The sequence below is a fragment of the Bactrocera latifrons genome, unplaced genomic scaffold, assembly GCF_001853355.1.
Source record: "Bactrocera latifrons isolate USDA-ARS-PBARC rearing strain unplaced genomic scaffold, ASM185335v1 scaffold_60, whole genome shotgun sequence".
NCBI classification, from domain to species: domain Eukaryota; kingdom Metazoa; phylum Arthropoda; class Insecta; order Diptera; family Tephritidae; genus Bactrocera; species Bactrocera latifrons.
Genome location: NW_017537268.1, coordinates 645,386 through 659,769, shown reverse-complemented (window position 1 = coordinate 659,769; position 14,384 = coordinate 645,386). Strand labels below are relative to the sequence as shown.

The window sequence follows — 14,384 nt, the reverse complement described above, 5'->3', positions numbered from 1 at the left end:
ATTGAGTGATTAGAACAGAATGGAGCAACGCACGCGCTGGACAATGGTGGAGTTCTCTCTCCTCTTCTATGGATCCTGGTCATTAACGATCTGGTTAAAAAACCTGAGGATCGTGACTGCCGGTGAATTGCCCATGCAGACGATGTAGCACTTATGGTCAAAGGAAAGTTCCTGAGTACCGTGTACGAGTTAAAGCAGGGGTATCTCATCTTTATTACAAATTTGGCAGTCAACTCAACACATCATTTCTTAATGTCCCACGTTGGAAAGGTCAAGACTTAGTCACTTGGGGGCGTACACCTTCAGACATCGCATCGAACTGGCGGGTTTGGAAATTTCGAAGACTGAAATCGTAAAAAGGTACTAATGCGCATAAACGATTTTTTGGTTTGCTTTTTCGATGATAGTAAGCCATACGCCCTCTGCTGTGTTCTTTTATATTACAGTAAACTGTAAGCCTCGTGCATCTAGTTATTAGCCCAATAAATAGTAAACAGTATAAAAAGACTCAAATATTTCGACAGCATTAGAAATGCATTAATAAAGCAATTAATTTGTTGTTCAAACAAAAGTTTTTCTCATCATCAAACTTTTACCAATCCAACTGCTGCACCAATGAATCATGACAAGTAATGGTCTGCGCAAACATTTATTAACCATAAAATTATTGTAGGAACTATAAAAATCTAGTATTTTATTGCGCAGACGAAAAATTATTGGCAGCTAGTGAACTCGAAGTGAACCACGAACAAGTGTCTGGAAACTGTTAAAGACACGCACAATGTAGCATCACTTTCCCACCGTCTTCAAGTCACAATAAAAGTGCCAAGTAAGCTCATCAATATCCAGCTAATTAACTTGATTTCGAGATCGTAGAAACACCGCAAGACATTCGAGTTATTAAAATGCTATATAATGTTTAGTTTAATGTGAGGGAAAACGTCGAATTTAGCTACGCATGTATTTAGTACGTATGCAGTCTGTTTGTCACACATGTGTACGCAGCTTAAAACAGGTTGGAGAGGTTGCGCTTCGACCGAAAATCCAGCAAAGCAAACCGACTTCAGTAGAGATACTCATATGTGTGTGTTTGTACATCTTCCTGCCTTGTATAGAGGCTGCCAAAACAGACCTTGTAAGGAATTTCGGTCGCTGTGCTTAACCACATATTATGAATATCGCGATATTATTATACTTTGCGCTGTTGCTGATAACAAATCCTTTCTATGTCTCTCTTGTTACTCGCTTTTATGATGTTTGATAAATTTTTTGTTCAAATAAATTCAATAAATATTTTGGTTACAAAAACCGCTCATGGGCAGTCCGTTTTGAATAAATTTATACATTTTTATCGCATCCTTAAAATTTATGCAAAATTGCATTACCATCTGATCAAAATTGAATCGGACTGAGAAAAAACATTATAATTTCATTTTATGTATATTAAAACTTAATATACATATATATAATACTTAAACATTTGTTTTAAGCATCACCGATCATAGCCTTCAGTTGCTTCAGCGAATTTAGGTACTTTCTGATCATTGTTGGAGCGCTCTTCGCCAGTTTGTTGGCTAGTTTCGACAAAAGATTTTCAACTATGCTATCAAGCAAATCATTTGCGTTCCCACTTGATGTAATTTTTTCAAAAGATTCTCTGTACAATGCCTAGCATTAACATGCTTCGTACCCAAAAGATTAACCGAAATGTAATCAAAACCTTAACCAAAATGTGTTAGATCGATGCATGCTAAAAATCGCAATAAAAAATGTCTTAATAGACATATGGAGCACACAATGAAAAGAGTTTATCAGTTTAGGAAAACCATTTCTGTCGATTCGGTCTGCGCGCGCAGTTCTATAAACTAGTGCGGATCAGATGATATATGAATATATGTATAAATGTTCTAAAATACTTTTGAAGTACTTTAATCACTTAAATGATTAGTTGGTCTAAGCTCTTGTTATAGCTTGTTGAAATATTCCAAGCGATTTAGGAACGATGTTCTTCCGGATAAGGTTTTTAGGTACTTCTTAGGTCATTTTTAGACCAAAAATCTTTATTTTTATTTTTTCAAATGATTGATAAATGTTGTGGATAAGTTTTCTTAAGAAAAAAAAAATCACTTTTACTTAAGAATTTTCTGCGCGATTATCCAAATCCTCAAAGGAAACTGTGAAAGGTATGGCGTTGGCCTGTAAAGTAGTCATTCTGAGACAAAACTAGGCTAACTAGCTGCTAGAGTATAAACAAGAATTTCAAATAAAATGTGCGCGAAAAAATCTAGAATATCTAAACGCACATTAGTTTTCATTTCCCTGCCTGGTCTCGCATAGCCTGGCATTCACCAGTTCGCCGCAGCGCTCATCGATATGCTCCAGTTAGCAAATAAGCGCTGCTATCTATTTACACACACGCGTGTATGTGTATATATCCCATACATACAAGTGTGCAAGTGTGTGCGTGTGCGAGCGTATGCGAATTTGCCCTACTTTGCAAACAACACAAACTCCACTAACGAAGTTAGTCGTGAATGTTGCCAAATAGTGCTTAAACTGCTCGTACAACTGGTACTTGTGCAAGTAGTAATTAGATTTGAAAATTGAGATAATCAAGTGGACATTAAAATTTTACAGCCTTCCCGCACCGTTGCTCCACCGTTGGGTCGCTCATCGCTCGGAAGAGCGATATGCAGCAAGCATCCGACGTTTGGTGCACGAGCGCTCGTGAACTCAATAAATTAATTACACAGACACTTGATACCAACAGCGAAAGCACACACACTCAAATATAGTAAAGTGTTAAATTTCGTGCCGTTTTTTGCTCTCCGCAAAGTGTCACTGTTCATTGGACATTTGCTCTAATGTCATTCGCATTATTTGACCAACTCAATAGCGCCACTGTTGTTGTTGTTTATATGTCATACGGAAGATAACCCGTTTTTAGTTGTTGCACTGCTGTTTCTTGTGTCCTCTGACATGTTCCCACACACATACACTCGCGCACACACTCTCATACATTAATGCTTTCTGGAGCTGGATTGTTGTATTTAGAATTGAAAGTGTCACTTAAACAAAATGAATTCTGCAATTGGCAAACGTTCGCTTGGAGATTCGTGGTTGACTTGAGCTTTTTGTGCTATCACGAAGCGATTATGGTTTCAGTATTAGTTACATCGCTCGGTTTAGTAAGTTTCAAGTGCAAGTGCTGTGCGCCAGTGGTGAGCGTGCTCCTCAAGCTCCTCAGGCTCCTCTTAAGCGGCTGCTCAATTGTCAACGAAAGTGGCGAATTTCACATTCTCAACTAACTTTACACAAGTGCCTGTTTCGTGTGGAATGCGGTCTGGAGTATAGACTAATGAATGTCGACTGACTTAAAAGCGTACTTTGAATTCATAGAATGGTGATGGAACGGTGTGGCATATCCCATTGAGTTGAAATCAAAATTATTACTTACAACTTAGCAGCTCTCTCGAATAAAGTTCTTTGTAAAGTTTAAAAATCTATTAGCAAAGTTAGGGACCAAATATAATCACAATAGTCGGAAAATATGAAGAAAAAAATTTATACTATATGCCATGCCTAACAATACGCATATGGCTATCTTTGACTCACCCCTTCCATTGATCTTACTGTATGGGTGATCCATTTCGAAGTTTCCTACTTTTTCAAAGAAAAACACAGAAACTTCAAATTTAATGGGGGAATGTTTATTATCATTCGAAAGAATATTCTTTGGCATTTATTTTTTGAAGATTATCTCCTTCAAATGTTGGCCGCCACTACGGCTCAGATGGTCTATCCGTTGAGTTCAATTTTCGATAACTCTTTCGAGCCTTTCGACTGGTAACTGGCGAATGACACTTGATCTCTTGTTTCAAGACCTGATTGGAAGCGGGATTGTCCGCACATACTTAAAACTACATATCGTCGCAGAAATAAATCCATTGATTGATGCCATATGTGAGTAGTGGCGCCGGCTTGTTGAAACCAAATGTCTCCTAGATTACGGGCTTTAATTTTAGGTGTCAAATAGTTGGTTATCATGGTGCGATCACGGTCACGATTGACGGTTACGTTCTCACCGCCATGGTTTTTGAAGAAATATAATATGTACGATGAATCCACCGGCCCTTAAACCATACAAAACCGCAGTTTTACTGGATGAAATGGCAGCCTTTGAATTTCTTCAAGTTGCTTTTCCTCCTAAATGCGGCTATGTTGCTTATTTACATACCCATTGAGCCAGAAATGGACCTCATCGCTGAACAAAATTTCGCTCGAAAACGCCGGATCTTTTCCGAACTTTTCACGAGCCCATAGAGCGAAGCGATGTCACTTGGGAAGGTCGGGCGGCTCCAGTTCTTGCAGAAGCTGTATTGTGCACGCTTAAATTTGAAACCTCGACGTAAAATGTACGAAGTCGTTCGATACGTCAGACCGAGTTGCTGCGAACGACGCCGAATCGACTCTCCACGGTCTCCCAATCACTCTCAGCTACAGCTGTTATATTTTCTTCACTGCATGCTGGACGTGGTCTCTTCGGTTGAATATTATCCAATAATAATTGCTGTGTTTCAAAATGGGTGATGGTTTTACCAATAGTATGCTTAGTAGGCCAATTATGTTGATCATAAATTGAGCGAAGCGCGCGAAACATATTCATTACAGAACAGTGAATTTCCGTAATAAAGTTTAACGATTTGTAAACGTTGTTCAGACCATGATAAAATGTCAAACAATACTGAACAAAAATAACATGCTAACTTGATACGACTCAAGCGTGTTCTGTCAAAAAAAGACTACTGAAAAAGGTAGAAATATGAGCGATGCATGACTCCATGATAAAAACTCCAATGGAGCTTTCTGTGCATAGTATAATGGATGCGCTTATGACTGTGATTCAACATTATCCCACCTTCCATAAAATAAAGTGTTATCTCTTCTAATATACATACCTTCAGATCGTCCATGCTCTCATTTTATATGAACACAAACCGCTCGCAATTCTAATCATAATAATGAAAAAAATAAAAAATTGATATTTCGAAATTCCGTGGAGATAGGTCCTTAAGAAGATACTTGTATTTCTCTCAAGCTTGAGATATTCTTTCGTTTCTTCTGAAACTGAAAATCTTCATCTCAAGTGTCTCTTATTAACCAAGTCTTCTCGAACTTGGCCATTAAGGATTGACGAGTGTAAATCGAAGCAAAATAGGGCAGGTGTGTTCTCCAAATGCTTCCGAAGAATGTGGCAAGACCGTTATGCCAACCTGCATCGCTTGTGTATGTCCTAAAATATATTATTTCTCTTCTCTTTTGAGCGTAAATTCAAGTAATTAGACTGATCTAAATATTTACTTGCAGCAAATTGCCAGGAATCTTAGCATAAACCAAATCATTTAAAATTTAAATAACGTGCCACATTTCAAGCAGAAATACAGTTTCACTTATTAGTGTGCCAGAATATGAATATATGTATATGCGTCTGTCAAATCACAGTAACCAAACCAAGTCCGCAAGTAAGGTATGCGGCGAAATGTTGCAATTGAATTAGGAATGCGGCACAATTGACTTTATTGGAGAGCAGCGAACGGCAACGAGCCACTTCGGCGACTTCTGGATAACCAATAACTACGACATATGTATATATGTAGCGATGGTTGTATGTATTTGTGGCAGTGTTAAAAATTTATATTTTTATTTGCAACCAACTGACAGGCATCACTGCAGCAGAGTGTGGCACAAGCGCTTACACCTACAACACAGCGAACAAATATGCCACTATGCAAATGCATACGTGCACGAAGGTGTGTGTGGCAAGTACACCACCCACTTGAATTGGTTTAACCTAATTCATTTGTAGGTTCATTTACCCGTGAATAGGAATTCATCAATCATGCATTTGATTTTGTGTGCAACAGCACAGAATGCAGTGCGGGGCATGGCGCACAGATAGTTGTGGCAGAGATACAACACTGAATATGTATACAAGCGCGCGTTTATGTGTGTGTGTGTTTGTGTGTATAAGTGCATTAAACGCACTTCAAACTGAGATTGATTCGAAATTTGCCTATGCGATTGAGTGGCTACAAACAAGCCAATACGGTTGCTGTGTGTGTGTGTGCTTGTTTGTGTGACAATTGCATGTTGCAAGAGCTCAAGTGCTCGATATATGCATATGTTGCTTATGTCAAACGCTGCAATTGACTGTGCCACGCTCGCCTCTAATGAAAATCCATAAGGGTATGCAATTTCGAGCTCTTGGCCTGCAAGGCAGTGCCGCTCCAAGGAATTCGTTTTTGTTGCGCCACAATAAAATCGCTGATTGGCTTCGTTTGTTGCCTTGTGCTGCTCGGCTGCATGGACGTCGAAACTTAATTTATTGCAAATTAATTGTGTGGCATTATGTCACTAACGCTATTCGTTGCGCTAGAAATTAAGGCAACGTGCCGCAAAACCAAAAAGGTGAGTGACACACTTAGCTTGCTTTCACATTGTTATGTATGTAGTTAGCGAAAATATCACAGCAAAGTGAGAGGAAGTAGAAGTGTAAGCTTACTTGAAGGTTCTATGGCTCTGTTCATCATTATTCGTAATAATTCCGCATTGATATTTGAGGGTATTTCTACGATCCTGCGCGATGCTTGTCCGGTCAATTTGTAAGAACGCTTTGTACTATAGTCTTCCGATCCGAACAATATTTTAGAAATTGTAGCGTTGCCGTGGATATTAATCGGTACCAAATTTCATGAAGATATTTTGTCAAACTGAAAAGCTTTCTATCCAAGGTTTTGACTTGGATTGGTCAGCTTCTATGGCAGCTATATGCTGTAGTAATCCGATCTGCACAATTTTTATAGAGGTTGAAGCAATGACAAAAAAAAAAAAAATAATAATATGTATGTGACGAATTTCGTGAAGAAATATTGTCAAACTAAAATTTTTTCCATACAAGGACTTGCGTTTAATCGGTCAGTTTCTATGGCAGCTATATGTTATAGTGCTCTGATCTATACGATTTCTTCAGAGAGTGTAGCGATGGCTAAGGAAATAAAATGTGATGAATTTCGCGAAGAAATCTTGTCGAACTAAAAAGTTTTCCATACCTGGTTCGGTATGACTAGATTTGGTTCGGTCAGTTTGTATGGCAGCTGTATGATATAGTGAACCGATATCGACAATACCAACAAATGAGCAGCATAGTAGTAAGAAATATTTATTTCCAAAATTTCAGAAAGATATCTCTAAATTTGGGGACTAGCTTGCTGATGCATAGATAGGCAGACTACTATATAATTGAAAAAAATGAGAACATTTTGTGACTTGCCACCACCCGAAACATAACCCAAAACGTCCAAAAATTCCTTATAACAACTACTTCCAACCTTAACCGTTATACCGTTATGCCATTATTATTGGACACTTCATATTTACACTTCAACAATTAAGTTTCTCGTTGAATGTCGCAATTTGACAACTAAAGTTCAAGTGCTCACTTAAGTCATCTATCAGGCAACCACAGCCGTTATGGCTCACAGCGCTTGATTGCACTGATTTTCTGCTCTCTGCTTTGCTCGGTAGCCAGTGGAAGGCCACCGCAACGCCCAATGCAAACAAAAAACCACAATATAGTTAGGCTTTGTGGTGAAGCAATAAACGTTTTGTTGACTTTGTACTTCAATTTAGTAAATAAATTAGATACAAATCGACGCAGTAATCAATCAATCGCCGGGTTGGACTGCTTGTAGAGCGCAAACGCGAAGGAAGGAAGGTGGGAATAGTTTGCAAAGTATTGCATAGAAATTAAGTGAAATACTTTTCATGCGAAATGGAATGATGGGTTTTGGTGAGGGAAGCAGTGTTTGACCGAAATAAATGTAAACAATTTAAAAGTTTAAAAATGATCTTTACTTTCCAGTCCAATTAAGAATATTTGAATTCGTCCTTAACCTTAATTTGCTCGATGAAATAGTTTCCAAGAAATTTAAACAAGCTCTAAGTATCAGGAAATGAAGATGCGTGGTGTAGCTAGTATTTGAACTTACAGAGATATTTGCTAAGATAGCTAACTCATCGGTATTTCAGTTGAAGCGCTCTTAACCTTCCTATACCCGCGCACATGTCTGTGAGACCGACGAAACAGTTTTTCGTAAATATTTTTTTTTAGGCTGTTTTGGAAAGAAGAAGAAGTAATAAATAATTTATGTTAACAACTGCTATTTTTTGTTTTATTACATCCTATCTTTCCTATAAAATAAAAAAAATATAAACGGTTTTATAGAAAAATAATCAGGTAAGAGGAGTCAAAGTCACGGTCTGTCACACCGTGCGCGGGTATAGGTGTTAAAACATTTGGCGCGGATATAGGAAGGTTAAATAAAGACTGAATAAAGGGGTAAGTGACACACTTCAAAATACGGATTTTTTTTTTACTCTTCTAAAACAACAATCCTCTAATTCAGGCACGAAAAGTCATTGATTGTCCGCAATGACTGCAACCTTATGGCCGATCTAATGTTAGAGCAAATATGGAGCAATGACTCCCTCCGTCCATAGAGCACACCAAACCGTGACTCCAAATGCGACAAGTTGGTATGAGAACAATTTAGTTAAAATGGTATCGATGGCAGGCTCGTTTTGGGCGCATTCGCCAGATGTAGTTGCGTAGTAAGCCTATTCATTATGAAGTGACAAAGTAATCAAAGACAAGTTAAGTAATGTCTCTACAAAAGACCCATTGCGAAAGCACTTGATTTGAAAACCACACGCACACAAGGCAAGGAGGAGCTAACTTTAGTTATTTTGAACTCCCAGCAGCATTCCAATAATTAGGACACCAGCGTCTCTCAAAGTGAAACTCAAATTACCAAAACAAAAAAGTCTCTAAATGTATTTATTTAGCTTTATATCAATTGATGTAACTGTAAAAAGCTGTCATGTGACAGCTTGGCAAATACACACTGCTTGAAAGCGACTCCTACGCCTTCGATTTATGCTCCGCGTTCGGCCCATGCGCTGAGAGCAGCTGATTCAATTATTTTCATATGCTGAGGCAAACTGAGCTGAGCAAATAGAGCTAGAAAGGAAAATACGAAATCGCTGCATAATTTGTCGGTGTTATGAGATATAAATCGAAAGCTGCGATAAACACACGCTGAGAATTAAACAAATAATTCGCTGATTTGGCGTTTATTTGCTGGGAGAATTGCTTTGTTGTTATTGTTTTAATAAAGCTGTGTTTATATGTTTTCTGATTGCCTGCGCATTTTCGAAAGTGATTGTGCATTTTGTTGTTGTTTATACAGTTGTCCTACAAGACAGAAGCGAAGAATCAGCTGGGATGACAACAAGTACAACAATTTGGTTTGCGCAACAGATCCAGATGGCAGCGGCAGAGTCCAGCGTCCAGCTTTCGATTCGATTAGGCAAAAAGCCGCAAAACCGGCTAATGTTTGTGTATGTATATGTGTGTGTGTGTGTTTGCGCTAATGCTTAGCTGTGTACATAAACAATGTGATGTAATAAAATATTTATGCACTTTGCTGTTGTTGTCGTAACTTATTAACAAAGCTTGTTGCTGCGCGTTTGCTGGCAAAACAATGGAATTAATCACGTTCGCAGCAATCAACACAAGCTCTTAGGAACACACACACACCCATTCACTTGAATTGGCAGTTTGTTTATATTTGCCAAGAATATAGTTGGTGTCACTGTTTACAGTGGATCCACCTAGCTCTGCTACTGCCCTCCCCTTGGACTGTTTGTGCGGACACCTGGCTGCGCTGCGTGGTGGAACGTGTGGCTTGAACGGTGCCAACGTCGCTGTCCCATTGACTTTTAGCATTTTCCAGCGTCGAAAAGTTGAATAAAGCCAAAAAGCAAATCCGTTTGTGATTGCCTTTGAATTTGCATTGCGATAATTACGAGAGTGGTTCGATGAGACGAAGAGATAAACCTCTTCGAACCTTTCTCTCGAAAACTCGCAGCGTCGACTCATTAGATGTTGGCATCGTCTATGCCTCTTCACCATATACATAGCTGGAAGGGAATAATGAGTGACTTCAAGAATTTGGTTTTTGTTCGTCGAGAGAGTGCCTACTCAGTCCGAAGTTGCACCTGTTGGCAAGAGTTATTCTGGGTTGGATTTCCAGGTTGACCAGGTTGTTGTGTTTATGCTGGTTCCGAGATAAACGAAACTATCCACGAATTCGTAGTTATGACTGCAAACAGTGACGTGGGATCCCTCCTCAGGGCGATGTATTGGGTTTAGGACCCAATGAAAGGATGAAAGAGAGCTAAGGGTTGATACACTCTTTGATATAAATAACATTCAAGTCGCATTAAAGTTACTTGCAAGGAAAAGGTGTATTTTATGAAGATGTTTATCTCGAATTTGATTGGTCGGTTTGTATTTGGTCCGATCTGAATAATTTCTTCGTAGCTTGTTGCGTTGACTTGGGCAATAACTCATACCAATTCCGTAAACATATCTTGACAAATAAAAAAGTTTCCATAACAGGACTTGATTTTGATAACACTTATCGATGCTGCCGAGAAATGAGCAGCTTTTGTAAAGGCGTCAAGGATGTGTGCAAGTTTTCAGATCAATATCTCAGGAACGAGTGGATTAGTTTTCGTATATAGAGACAGACAGATAGGTGGCTCGTTACACTGAGAAAATATTTCTTACAGCCTCGCTTCCTTTGAATAGTGTTGGTTTGGATCGTTTTATCTTTTCTAGAGCAATGAATGAACGACTTTTCTACTCCATATAATTCTTGGAGAATCATGGAGTAATTATTGTCAGTATTATATTGATCTCTGTAGCCTTGTCAAGTGTGCGAAGTAATTAATCATAACCCACGGTTATTTGAAAAGTCACTGACTTTTAAAGCGACACTCGTATTTACCGCAATATTGCTTCAAGCGCAACCAATAATTGCTTTCGCGTGTATTGAATTCAATTTTTTATAATTTTTTTCTCGAGTATTTAGTTGCTCAGCTTTATCATCACCATGACATCTCTTGTGTGGCATAAACGCTTTTATGGCGCTGAAGCGAAGTTGAAAACCTGGCAAATCGCGAAATAAGATAAAATTAACTTTGAATATATTTGCTGAAGTTAAAAGTTGTCGTTTGATTAAATTCTTTAATTAATTTGGTATTTTGTGAATGTCACGCCGCTTCGATGGGTTCAAATTTGATTGTTGTTTATGTGAGGTTTGTTTGCGAATAGTTTTCCGTAGCCGCAAGTTTTATAGTTAAAAAAAAAAAATAATAAATTCTCATAAAGAGCGTTCACGGTGGTTTAGTGGTGAAATAGTCTGCTTTACAGTTGTGTGCTCGATCTATGCTCTAAAGGAAACCCTTTATGGTTCTCAAGATCCAAAGGCCAAAGGATATACATATGTACTATTTCTAAGAAATTCTATAATCCACTTCTTGCCTCATAAGGTGAACCTTCTCGCATTAATATTCTTAATTAATTGCGCTCATTGATTTTTATTATATTATATGCTCGCGCCGTAAGCGCACATTTAGACTGAGCGCCAGCAATAATGATTGGCGCTGTTATCATTCCGGCGCAAGCACACACCTCATAACTAATGATACTATCAATTATGAACACATGCCCACCCCCAAGCCCCGCCAGTGTGTTGAGCTAAGTGTGATTTTCACACAACAACCAAATCGGGCGACCGGAATGCGTATGGACTCACGACACAGGGTTCAGGGTTCGAGTGCCCGAATGTGGATTCCCCACATGAGCACATATGTACGTTCAAACAAATAGCGAAGTAGTGTGTGCCCGAGACACGCAGTCGCTTGCTGCGCCTCTCAAGGGGGGTGCTAACACATGCCACCAAACTCACATCTCCAGCTATGAAGTTGTGTATATGATGTTGCGCTTCGAAAAGTGGCATGCTTTGGCAATTTGAGCGCTGCTTGGTCACAATGAGCTGCTGTCATGCGATTGAAATCAACAAACGTCTTCGATACTCGTATGCTGTTCTATTTGCCATTGGAAATAACAGTTAGCCCAGCTAGGAACGCATGTAGCATTTCGTAATGCTTGTGTGTATGTGTGCATGGAAACTCGCTGAAGTTTCAAGATTATTCCTCCACTAATATTTGTTCGAAATGAATGAACGTAATTAATTTTGGTGTTATTTGTAGAATTTTCAAATGTATTTTGACTATGTATTTACATTTGTATGGGTAAATGGGTGCAGCTCGTTCTTGGCGGTTTGCTGTAATGAAGATGATGATTGTTATGTTGATATTGATATGATTTTAATGTTGGTGGGTTTGTTAGTTCTTGGGAATTTTCTGTTTAATTTTGTAGGTGATGTACAGTGTAATGTAAGTGCTAAAAGTTTAGCTAAATTTTACAAATATTTTAAGTGATGTTTTTTGAAGTGTAGTATACTTACAAATAAGTTTCAAAAAACAAATTCTTTGAAAATCGGGTGTTTCGTCACTTATCTTCGGCGTATGTGCAGACTTACTCTCATGAATACTTGAATAATCATTATTTGGAAAACGTGTTCCTTACAAACATGTAAAGGGTGATCCATTACGAGATTCCCTTGTTTTTAAAGAAAAAAACACAGAAACTTCAAAGTTAGGGGGGTAATGTTTATTATCATTCGAAAGCACATTCTTTGTCATTAATTTTTTGATGATTATCTCTTTCAAATGTTGGCGGTGGCTACGTCTCAGATGGCCCATCCATTGAGTTCCATTTTCAATTACTCTTTCAAGCATTTCGACTGGTAACTGGCGATTGACACGGAAGATGTTTTACTCCAAGGGAATTCGCAGAGGGATTGTCCGTATAGACTTTAGACTTTACATATCCCCACAAAAAAAAGTCTATCGGTGTGATATCAAACGATTTGGGTGTTCAATCGATCGACCCAAAACGTGAAATAACTGCTCACCGACGTGTTCTCTCAATAAATCCACGTTCTCCTCGGCATAATTTTTGCAGAAATATGGACTGACGGTTCCACGGGCCCACAAAGCACACCAAACCGTTGTTTTTTCCGGAAAAAATGACACTCTCTTCCATTGCTCCCAAATGCGGTCTCATCGCTGAACAAAATTGGGCTCGAAAACGAAGGATTTTCGTGAAACTTTTCAAGAGTCCATAGATCGAATCGATGTCGCTTAGAAAGGTCGAGCGGCTTCAATTATTGCACAAGCCTTATTTTATACGCTTTCAATTTAAGATCTCACTCAAGATGCGCCAAGTCGTTCCATACGTCAGTCCGAGTTGTTGCGAACACCGTCGAATCGACTATTCACGGTCTTCGTGTACACTCTGGGCTCTCACTGCCGCTGCTAGATTTTTGCTCACTGCGTGCTGGACGTGGTCTATTCGGTCGAATATTATCCAATAATGTATGCAGGGTCTCAAGATGGGTGATTGGGTGTTGAGAATAATACACCCAGTAGGCTGATTATGTTGGCCATAAATTGAGCGCAGCTCGCGAAAAACATTCTTTACAGAAGGATGAGCTGAGAGGTTCCAAATTAACAATATTTTCAGTGTAAATATCATATATGAGCGGGATATTAGCAGGATATTCCATTTCATTAGAAGTCGCTTTTGAAAGGCCACAGAAAAAGAAAATTCGAAAGGTGTTGGGGATAAAAGATAGTCCTACTTAAGATCATCTCAGGTAGAGACCTCAAATTGTCATCGCCAGCTCTAAAATTCATTAGAAGTTAAGAAACAAAAAATTGCATGCAGAAATATTTAGAAGGAAATCTTAGGTATAGTTATTTGAACAATGACTTTTAGCCAATAGGCAAGTAAGTTTGAGTAAATTAAAAATATTAACACCCCTCTTTAAAAGTTACAAAGATTATTTTTAATATATTCGAAAATACCACTAACCCCGCACAAAAATAACAACTACTGAAGACTTCTTTTGTGCTTTCGTCAATAATTTTACAAAGAAGTTCACTTTTCTCCTCTCAATATACAATTTTCGTGAAATACTGACCCACTGTAGCATATCAAGCACATCTTCGGCTTCGACAGTCAGTAGCCTGGGAATATAACTGTGTTTATTAATATGCGCTACAGCATATTTATTTAAACTTACCGAAATGTGCGACTTTAACAATTGACAGACATAAAATTTAACACTTCTGCTTGACCCGAGAATTTGGAGAATTTGGGACTTTTTGATTTCGCATAAATATTAATTTACATTCATTTAAGTCAATGGCGTTAGGCGCAGTTGGCCTGCGTCCTTGTCAAAATAGGTTAAATGAGCATTTGTCATTGCCACTTAAAAACATTTAGTTCTCACAATGTGCATATGCAAGAAGTCAACCCTTGAATGAAGCGACTCACACACAAATCT

At 38.5% G+C, this 14,384-nt stretch overlaps 1 protein-coding gene across 1 annotated transcript in view; it reads left to right on the top strand.

The window, feature by feature from the left end:
* LOC108975008 overlaps positions 1-14,384 on the top strand; it is a gene marked incomplete in the record, with an annotated part of 358,586 nt that overhangs the window by 73,444 nt on the left and 270,758 nt on the right.